At 33.7% G+C, this 11,678-nt stretch overlaps 1 pseudogene; it reads right to left on the reverse strand.

Annotated features, from left to right (window-relative positions):
• Positions 3,224 to 8,764, reverse strand: LOC104758056 (annotated as a pseudogene).

An 11,678-nucleotide genomic window follows, 5' to 3' on the forward strand; every position in this document is an offset into this window, starting at 1 on the left:
CGGAGAAGAGACTCGATGAACCTCCGGTATGTTCACCATAGAACCAGACGTAGAACAGGCTTAGAAGGAAGAGGGGAACAACGGAACAAAGTCCCAGCGGCGCCGATCGGAATCGATGCCGCCGGAGGAAGCAGCCTTGGGGAATGTGCCAGAGAGAAACTGCTAGGGCGAACTCACCTTTTGTGGTGGTTACTGAATCCAAATCAGTTGTACTAGTTATATCAATTTTTTTAGTTATACCATGACAGTTATACTCAGTTTTCTAGTTTTACTATATTTGCAACCCAATGGATCTTCGAAACCAAAAACGATAATCTAATATGTTTTACTATGATTTAGCCAATACAGTTCATTCATATGTCTTAATCGAGCCATAATAGATAGTTATCAACCCAATATCCATCATTATCAAGACAAATTTTAAATCTAATTGAAGTCTCTAGGTTCCAAATACAACAAAATCGATTGAATATTCCATGGATTTAATAAAATTTAAGCTAGAAGTAGTAGGAAGGAGAAGAAAATCTGATTTGTAGATTTTATAGCTTGAGATTCAATGGTGGAATATGTGTGAGAGGACGGAAAAGAAGAAGCAACGATGGAGCGGGAAGCTGATTTTAGTTTTTTCTATCAATTCAATTAAAAATTGGTTTAGTGAACTGGTTTGAATCGGTTTGGTAAGGACAAGTTTGGGGATTACAACTTTCATTAAGAGTATGAGTGAATAACGAAGAGTACTCAGAATTTTTTTTCTTTTAAGTAGATAGCTCTAGAGAATTTAATCCTTCCAGCCAGAGCCGTGCAGTAGTTATGAAAAAAGAAGCAGCCGCTTGTGGTATCCATTTTTTCAAAAAAAACAAGGGCATATAATTTAGTTATGTCATGTAGTTTATCCCTAATAAAAAATATATAACTATGGAAATATGGGTTCATAAATTTTTCTTACAAGTTACAACGTTAGAAACAAAATATGAATTTCTACAATCTAATTTTAAACATAGGCTTATTATATTAATTAATTAAAAAGAACTAATTATATGACATACTCTATGCTTAGTTAAACAATTAGGATTACACATTCATTTTTGATAGCTTTTTATTTGGTCGTTAAAGCTTTCTCATCTTTTAATTCTATGGTAACACAGTGACAAATTTTTCTTTCAACGTCTTTTCACCAAATTAGTTATATCAAATTAAAACTAGTTTTTTATTTACTATCTCTATATACTCTATTTTTTTAATAATTGAAGTTATCAAATCATATTATGTTAATGTTTAAGAACTAATATTTCGTTTCAGTTTGTCTCTTTGTTTATTTTTGTTATATGATACTGTGGTTAATTTTTACAAACATTTTTATTTTGTATAATTTAAACTGAGGCATTTTATTTTTGTTCGCTTCTTATAATTATTGACCTTCGCACGCTTCCAGCATCTCCTCTCATCATTTTTACTCACGGACATCACACTGAAACAATCGCTCCATGTTGATGGGTCTTTTCTCTCCATCCAATTGCACAAGATTTTCTTCTGAATTTCCAGGATCTCAATATCTCTTAGAATCTTTGTTGTGTGTTTTTTTTAAAATATCGGTCATTTTCTTCTGTTACATGACAATTTTTCGAATTACACGCGACAGCTGAAAACTCTCTATTAAACATGATATTATCTTATATTACACGTTATTTGTTACTACCACATACTAATTTTTAGAACACAAAATTTTAATTCTAAAAGCACATTATTTTACAAATAAACAGGGTTTTTAAATATGACATATTATTTTAACATATGAAATTAATTTTCTTTTTCTCATTCTCGTCGAGTCTTCGAAAGTTTCTATTTCATCAATTCTCACATGGGAATTCTAGTTTTATTTTCCTTGTTTTCAGATTTTGCGTAATTATTATTTATTTCATATTTTTATTCAAAATTACAATAAGCTGTTGTATGTTTTGTTTTTTATTTGAGAGTAATTTTAAATTTTACTTTCCAAAAAACGTTAGTTACTCAACCTTTTTGCACCATGGTTTGTTTTTAGTTTATCTCCGTAATTTGGCTATCTGTTAATATTTCCTTTTGAATTTTTTTATAAAATAACTTTGAAATTAAGCTCAAACATTTTCTATATGGACTCAAATAAAATGCATTGACCCGTCAATAACATAATGCATTCTTCTTTTTGTTTTTGTTTTTATTTTATTTTATTTAAGTTAATAACAGATCATTTTTCGAGATATAGATCTATCTTATCACAAAAATGTCAACCATTATATGATCGCATCTTCCTATGCATAAGATAGCAGATGACGCATGTTATATATCAACCATTATGTAGTTTTATATGCAAATAGTTGAATTTTCGACTTATTGTTCGGGTTAACTTATCGATGCAACTCACTCGAGATCACTAAAATTATTATATTTTGAAGTGTAATCTTTTCAAAATATAATAGTTTGGGTTTACTTACCAGCTCCAAAAGAAAAATATGTAGCTCATATTTACATTTTTATTTTCTGTACATTTTTTATGTTCCCTCAACAAATCTTTTTTTTTTCTTTTTTTTTTCTATGTAATTCACTACCAAATAACTTCTTTCTTTTTTTAGTTGTACGAAACGTTTTTAAACAATGTGTTATTCAGAATTGTTTTGCCAGCACATTTATAGTGTACCATAACATAAATTATGATTACAACAACTTAGCTGCCCGGCGCTACTATTGGCATAACAACCGGTACACCATATGTTCCAAATCTTTGAAGATAAAGTTGGAGCTTACTTTTATTCAAATGTAATAGATTTGAAGATACGGTTGGCACATGTCATCACGTTATGCATGCTAACACTTCAAAGCATATTATGAGTAGAGGATGGTAATAAACCTATTGTAAACTAAGAAAATAGTCAAGGAAGCATAATTTTCTTTCACTATGCCGAGAAAGAGATAGAAAATAATCACATGGTTTACTATTTGGATGTGTTTTTAGAAGTTGTGAAGGTTTGAATTCATTAGAGCCCTAAATTAAGGCAATAAGCAACAATGAAACAGACCAATAGTATGAATAATGATATGACTATATGAGTTGTTGTCATCATATTTGTTTTCTTTATATTGCCTTTTTCCCCAAACTGATCCAACACTTTAAAGTTTTCGATCTTGATAATATCAACTATTTTCCAAATAGAAGATTTCTTCTACTTTTTTGGTAATTCTATTTAAGAAAATAAATATTCTCCTTTATTAATAACCATGGTTATTGCATAAGACAACGACAAAATGCACATAAAGACACATAGTAGTACCTTATCTAATAGCCTTACGCTTTGCTTTCATGAAAACAAAAAATGACCTACAGTAAAAAAATGCCAAAGACCGATATATAAAGAGCATTTAAATGCCTTTTAGCAAAAAAAAAAAATGAAAAAAAATATAAGAATTGATGATGCTCTCTCTAGCTAGTCTAGTTTTCCATATGCTATGAAACTCCCGCTTTATGGGGGAAAAGCATGATTTCTCCACTTTCCTTAGTGGCAGATGCAATGCAATGTTCCCTGCAAAAACATTTTACAATCACATAAAGATTGATTCATGAGTTCAATATGTTCTTAATTTGAAGACATACATGGAAGTAACAGAACACTTGCTTCTACCAATGCGATGATGCTCTTCTTTAATATAATTCTTTAATGCTATGATACTCCCGATTTAATAAAAACCAAAGCATGGTTTTACAACTTTTCTTCGTAGATCCAGTGTAATGCAGTGCAATGTGACGCGGTGCAATGCAGTGCAATGTGAAGATTCTAGCCAAGCCCGTAACTCTCGGGGCCAGGAGCAAGAGCGTGTTTTACGCCTCTCTTTAGGAATCCACTCGACCAACTCAAACTTGATAATGCAATGCAATGCAATGTTGATGCGTTATCTCCTCACACTCATCTCCCTGCAAAAATGACAATCATATCAAGAATTGACTCATGAATCCTAATTTTACACAATTTGAAAACGTTAATGAAGTTAATATAAAACTTAATTACTTCAAGCAATTCCACATTTGTAAGCATTGCAGAGCTGGAGCAAAGCTTCTTGATTAGCTTGTTCAAGATTCTCGCCAATCATCTGCCCATATCTACCAGGAGAAGCAGAAGAAAGCCTAGCCAAAGAAGCTAACAAGAACTCCTTTGGATCTTTTATGTCTTTTAGAGGATCCTTTTCTTTTCTCCCAGCATTGTAAAGATTCACAAATACAGCTTTGTATCCAACATTCTCTAAGATCATCTCATCTGTCATTTCAGGTTCATCGACGACTCTTTCTTCCTCGGGCCGTGAAACAAGTGTGACGATACTATCCAACATCTTTCCCCATAGTTTACTAGCTGATGGATCCAGAGGAGCTGGAGAGTCACATATGAGTCTAGTTGCAGCAACCGCGGTTAATTTGACCTCGATAGCCCCCGTGATCAGTTTGGCATTTGGAATCCAGATTTGCTCCAAGACATCAGCAAACATATCCGGCCTAGCAGTGTTCATAGAGTTCAATAGTTTCACTGGTCCGTGCTTTACCAAGAACAGCGACATGAATATCACAAGTGATTTCTGAAACTTGACTGTAAATTTGCGTTCAAGGCGTCCGAACAAAACATCCCATACATACTTCATGTGAGGTTCAATCAAACTGTAGTCGATATATTCAATAACCGTGTTAAGCACATAAAAGCCTTGCTCATCTGTGCTAGGAGATGAAACAAGCTTATTGAATATCAACAGCACTCGACGCATCAAAGTGACCTCATGAGATACTTTCTGCAAGAAAGCTTTAAGTAAAGGCACAAGAGCTGGAACGTTGCTCCTTATCTCCCATGATTTCGGCTCGAGAAGCAACTCAAAGATTTGCTTGTAGGTATTTGAGAGCGGTGGTCTACTTAACTCAACAAGCTGAGCCAGCAACTGAAACGCATATGGCAAGAACTCTGTGACATCATTCCCCAAAATATTAAGTAGGCTAGGGAGAAAAGCCAATTCGAACGGAGGTACAAGAGCAATATCGCGTTCACATCCCCGTCGAACAAGTACAGCCACTGACTCAAAGAGATAGTGGTTAAATACAGGATTCTTAGGATTATTGCAAACTACATTAAGAATAGAGGTCAACCCCCCGATGCAGTAATTAGCAACATCACCACTGATATCCGCAACACCAAGAACCCGCATTATACACTTCATTAGGTAATGATTCTCCATAGAATCTGGAAACTTCATTCCTTCAAATAGGCTCGTCATCAACTGCCCCAAGAACGGACTTATATCACCAGCACCATACCTACGTTGTCCGCCTTCTTCCTTCACTAGCAAGAACTTCTATATGCATATAGCAGCATACGAGTGGACCACGTTCGACTCTGCTGTAAGGAACCGGACCAACTCCGGGAACAACTGAATTCCAAAGGGCTTTGGTATTTGACTACAAAACATTGTTAAGAACTTCAAGGACCCTGCCTTAAGTATTGGAGAACTGTTGACATCCTGATCTCGTAACTCCGGGTGAATGATGTTTTTAAAGAAGGTTACAACATCAATGAGATCAGTAGACAGAGACGCACCACCACATGCCTTCTTAGTAGCTAGAGAGACAGCCAAGTAAATTGCACAGTCCTTATCTTTCCACCGTGCAACCTGATTTGCTGAGAATGAAAACAAAAGATTATGTATCTCAATATAAACTACTTGTGCCACTTGGGTTTTGTAGTTTACGGCAAGTTCTTTGAGTAGCTCACAAGCTATTCTCCTTCTAGTGTCCACATCACTTCCCTCCATGTCTCTACGGATAAACTCGACATAGTTTATATCGAAAAGTTCTTCATCTTCATCCCTCAAATAAACATTAGGAATCACAATATCGTGACAAATCTCCTTGATTACATTGTCGCCAGCAAACCAAGTATGGTGAACACTTTTGCTCAAGATGGTCAAAAACTTGATTGCTCTAGTAGCTAGCTGATCTCTGCTAGGAGACTTTGACACATCTCGGAGTAATGTCAAGATCGTTGATGCAAAAGCACTCCAAAAGTTACGAAAATCTTCTTCGTATTTCTCCATATACAGATTAATAATCTCGCAGACCGCAGCGCGAAGATCATCAACAAGTGTTAATCCATCTTCCGTGCTTTCTAAGGCAGAGTAACTTGAGGATAAGTACTTGTGAAACTTCTCCATCCACTTGTTTATATCTTCCTCAAAAGCCTCCGGCAAATCCTGAAAGCTTAACGAGAAAAAGATTCTGCAGCAGAGCTTTTGGGACTCAAACATAGGCTTTAGGATCGCAGCTGATCCCTCAGCATCAATCAACTCAGCTGTTGTACGGAACATCTCTAGCAAAGGAGCAGCAAAATTACCAAGGCAATAGTTCAACTCACGAAACAGATCATTGGTTCGATACTGATACCTAAACTTCTTAAAAATCGAATTAGCGATGCCAAGAATACCATTGATGGACACATAATCCTTAACGCTAGCAGCTTTTTTAAGGCTGGCGATAAGCTCTGGAAGCAAAGAAGGCCAAGAGTTTTCTAAATCGTGCTTGCCAATGATTATTAGGGCTTCACTCAACTGGCTCTGGATACAAGGGGAAGAACAAGAGAGCATAAGTGAAACAACGAGTGACTTGATTTGGTCCTTCTCTGAATCTTCCATCGGTGAGATACCAGAATCACTAGCAGGGAGCCATCGTGAACGGAGATGGTTCTTGAAGTTGACAGCAGCGGCATGACGGATATGTTCATCGACAGAAGGCTCAGCTACTATTCGGAGAACGGCTAGGCCGTAATTAGGTAGATTGGCTCTGTCAGATAAAAACTTCTCAGCGGCTTGACGAGGCTCCCGGTCAGGACAGAGCGTGTCGAGAAAACATTGGGAAAGAAATCGGAGATTCTCTAGATTCCACTCCATCTTTCTGCAACACAACAGAGGATTAGGGTTGATGCAAAGTATCGAATACTAGAACAAGAGAGAGGCGAGTTACGAGTAGCTAGGGTTTTGACTTGAAAAAGAAGGAAACGGAAGGAATCGACTCTATGAGCCTACGAACAACTCGGGTATTAATACTAAAGTTTTTACTTTCTTACATTACGTTAAAAGTTGGAATTTTTCATATCTTGATGTTCGAAAAGAAAGACAATTTCCATATTTAGGAACATATATAAAAAATAATATAGAAATTTTCCTATTTTTAATAATGGTTTTTTTTTTTTTTTTTTTGACAAAGTCCACCCTAGACTATTCAGAAACTCATAATGAAGAGCGAAGCCCAGATAATGCATTCTTCTTAGAAGATGGAACGAACGACCTAAGAATAAAATAAATGTTACAAAGAAAATAGAGGGTGATGGTGAGAGTGAGAAAACCATCTTTAGAGACGGTCAGAGGAGGTTTCTTGTGGATGATAGCACCTAAGAGAGAGAATACACCACAGGATACTAGAAAAGAAACGAGAATACGACGTGAAATGGCTTCTTGGTCTTTTAAGCTTACAAAACTAATAGGCCGAACCAGGAATAAGTTTTTGAAAGTCTAAACCTCATGGTCACGAACAATGATCATATGATAATTAATAGTACTCTCTATTTTCTTATTAACCGTTTCGGCCAAACCAGTAAATATATTTTTGGCCATGGGAATGAAACCAGAGCATATATTAATATACTAACTCACCCATAAGAGCATTATATGACTTGCTGCCAATTGCATTAGCTGCTTCGACATCCTGTAGGTATGCAAATATTACACATTCAGGTGTGAACTCAAAATCATCAATCCTGTAAAAGGAGAAACACATGGCTATGATATGAATTCCTACATAGTAAAAGGAGAAACAGATGACAAAGTAAGTATTAACCTCCTGAATTTAATATTTACATCAATTCAAGTAGTAATTAAGGCGTGGAAGAAGATCAACTGCATCAGCAATCTTCTGTTGTTGAAACTCCATATATCCTTCATCTTTGTTCTGCCATTTCGAAATATAAAAAAAATTTTAAGTTCATCCAAATATATTTAGGCCATAAAAGATAATTATAAAGAACATGAGCTTATTACATTGACTTTACTATCCGAATCAACGATTAGAGAGACCACCGCGTAAGAACACTCCATTATTACATTGTACGGAACCAGCAAACCTAATCACCAATTCTTCGATTTGTCTCACAAATTCCCCAAAATTAGTAACGATAACCTAAACAATCAACGTTCTAAACGAATCAATTCCACTTATCCAAACCCCTATTTGAAGTTTTTAACCAACCCTAAGGTAAAAACGAAAATGGAAGAGGAAGGAACATACAAATTGCTAACAAAGGACAAGGTCCATTTTCGTTTTGGAGAATGATAGGAGTGGTTCTTCCAAGGAACTGAATCGATTTCGTTTTATACAAAACCTCCTCCTCCTCCGTAGTGGTAGTAGTAGTAATAGTTTCCTTTGGCAAATCATGTGGTATCATCGCTTCTTTATTCGTTTGCGTCTCTTCGCTCGGCGAGTCTGACGGCGGAGTAGGAGAAGATGAAGCGGTCGCCATTGATCATGATCAAACCAAATTCTCGATCGAAGAAGAAGAGACAAAAATTGAAATTTCCGAAGAAATGTTCTTCTTTTTTTCTCTCTATCTGATCCGAAGCGAGCGAAGTGCCCGTAGGCCTGGGCAAAATACCCGGATCCGAATATCCAATCCGAACTCGATCCAAAAACCGATCTGAATGTATATCCGAAATTGTAAAATACCTTAACTGAACGGGTTCTAAATCTCTAAATCCAAAAACCCGAATCCGAACCCGAATCCGAACCGAAATTCAAACGGGTATCTGAATATACCAACATTATTAATATATAGTAGTAATATATTAATAATTTATAATTTTAATAATATAAGTATTCAAAATATTCAGATTTTTAGATATTTTCGATAATTTGAAGTATTAAACTGTTTATTATTAAATTTGGGTAGAAAATACTTTAAATTTTTAGATATATTGCATATTATTGAATAATTTAGACTAAATTAGATACTAAAATTTTGAGTTTTGTGAACTTCGGATAATCCAAATCCAAATCTGAAATACTCGAACCAAATCCGATCTGAATCCGAAGTCTAGAAATACCCGAGCAGGTTCTATACCTCTAAACTCGAAAACCCAAAATACCCGAACGGGCACCCGAATGTCCAGGCGAGTGAGTGCAAAAGAAAAGAGGATTTAATTTATATTTTGAGAAACAAACTGTATTGGTAAGGTGGTGACTGGTGAACATTAAAATCAGTCACTTGATTAAACCGGTATGTACCAAATCATAATTCCGGTATGGATGAAATTGCTATTGGTTAGCAATTATAGTGACTATCGTCAGTTTTTTTTTAAATAGTAACTATAGTCAGTTGGATTGATTTTCAAAAAATACTCATTTTTCTATATCACTTTTTAAAAATACCTTTTGATGGTATCTATTTTCAAAAATACCCATTTTTAATATATAAAATGATAAAATTATAAACTTTAAATCCCCAAATACTAAACTCTATCCCTTAAAAACTATACCCTAAATGTAAATTGGAAACTCAAACCTAAAAAAACAAATTCTAAAAATTAATTTAACATAGATTAATTATGTAAAAGAACACAAAAATAAAATTGTTCCAAAAAAGAGCATTTTTGAAAATGGGTATGCCAAAAAAGCATTTCTAACAAATTCTCATTTACTTATTTAGTATCTTTAGTGTGTATCTTTTCTGATTACAATATTCCTAATTTCTTATCATTAGTCATATCATAAACACACCCTACAAAAAAAAATCATCTTTGAATTTTTTTATATTCCTGCTTTTTTGTGTGTATAAATTTACTTGACATATGACCCAGTAACTTTTAAAAAATATTTTTATATAGACATCAGTTACGAAAGACTTAGAAAGTACATCATGTTAAATTTATTTTAGTCCTACACGAAAATTTATATGTATATTAGTACTGTTTTTAAAATTATTCCATAAAACTATTTTAAAATAATATATTCACATTTTGTTTTAAGTAAAAACTATTATTAGAAGTAAATATATAAATGTTTTTAGTTAGAAAAAAAAATCATATTTGTTTATACTTTAATACACAACTTTATATTTTTACACATTAAATTTATTATAAAAATTATCACAGTAATCTAAAACTAAATTATCAGCCACCAAAACGTTTGCCAAACATTCTCAATACAAAAAATATTATTGCTAAATTTCAAAAATATTACAAAACTTATTCACAAAAATATTTAACATGCAAACAATACATCAAAGTATCATTACCATTTTTCTCTATGTTTTACCACAAAAAAAAATGTTCTTACACCAAAAAGTATTTTATTGTTAAAATAAGCTCTTATCACCACTTATAATAATACTATGTCTCTTTGAGCAAATTCAACTAATTTTATGTTTATTTACTTTTACTTTTATTTGATCAAATTCAAATATGTTGATTAAAAAATGTGAAGTATCTTTAGTCAAGTGGTTATAATTAATCAAAATACTACCATATTAAATTTTTAATTGATCTATATGCATCAGTATCATTTTAGTTATAAAATTGTTAGCATATTCAATCAAAAAATAGAATTGAACATGGTAGAAGAATATCAACACGTATATTAGACTCTGGTTACAAATAAGGACGCTTCAGTCTGAAAGCCAAACTTTTTACACTTGCGACTTATGTATATATATCACAATTCACAACTATGGGAACGCATATATCTATAGCTCAAATCAAGTAATTAGTGCAAGTTACAACTTTACAAACAAACGTCATGGCACTGTTGAAGCATCCTCGGGATCTTCATTAGCTTTACCATCATGTTTTTTGCTTGCAAACGGTAAACCAAACAGTAATTGGAATACGGACCTGACCTTGTTTGCACGTCGGCGTTGGCGTATGCGCCGTAGAATCGCTTCCCGGTCTAGTGTTTGCGTGGTATGAATACGTTTGATGCGAATATGAGTGGACACAAAATCTGGGGTTTCAGTGTCTTCACGAATCTTGTTCTTGCCTTTGTCGTTGGGTTTGGCTAGTGAAGAAGCCATGTAAAAAATGACAATATTCGTCGGTATGGTTGAGTGAGTGATGAGGACGAATGATCCATATTTTTGGGGTTTATATATATACCTAGTAAAGTAATTAAGGCTAAAAAGCACTCATTTGTAGAACAATTATTGAATCTTCCGATATATAGCAATTCAGTGACTCAACATGATAATTGGTAGAATATATATATATATATATATATATATATATATATATCTTTATGGAATCAAAGAGCATTATATTCATTTTGAATTTTAATAATTGTTGGTTTGACAATTTCAGTGAAATTATGAACAAGTTGAATATTTTATTATGAGCTACACAAGCAAAATATTTTTTGAGATTATATTCTGTTTTATTTTGTTATTTTTGACTAGAAAAATTATGTAGCTTGTGTAATATATAGTAAATTACTAGGTGCTTCCCCACGCAACGCGTGGGTTGTGGTGTAGTTGGCACTTTCTTGTTTTTTTGGTCTATTTCTTTTTCTCTTTTGTATTATTTCGTTTTAATTAGGCATATATGGGCTTCGCAGTCACTTGTATTAATACACTATATGTTTA

This window comes from Camelina sativa, chromosome 17, assembly GCF_000633955.1.
Source record: "Camelina sativa cultivar DH55 chromosome 17, Cs, whole genome shotgun sequence".
Taxonomy (NCBI): Eukaryota; Viridiplantae; Streptophyta; class Magnoliopsida; order Brassicales; family Brassicaceae; genus Camelina; species Camelina sativa.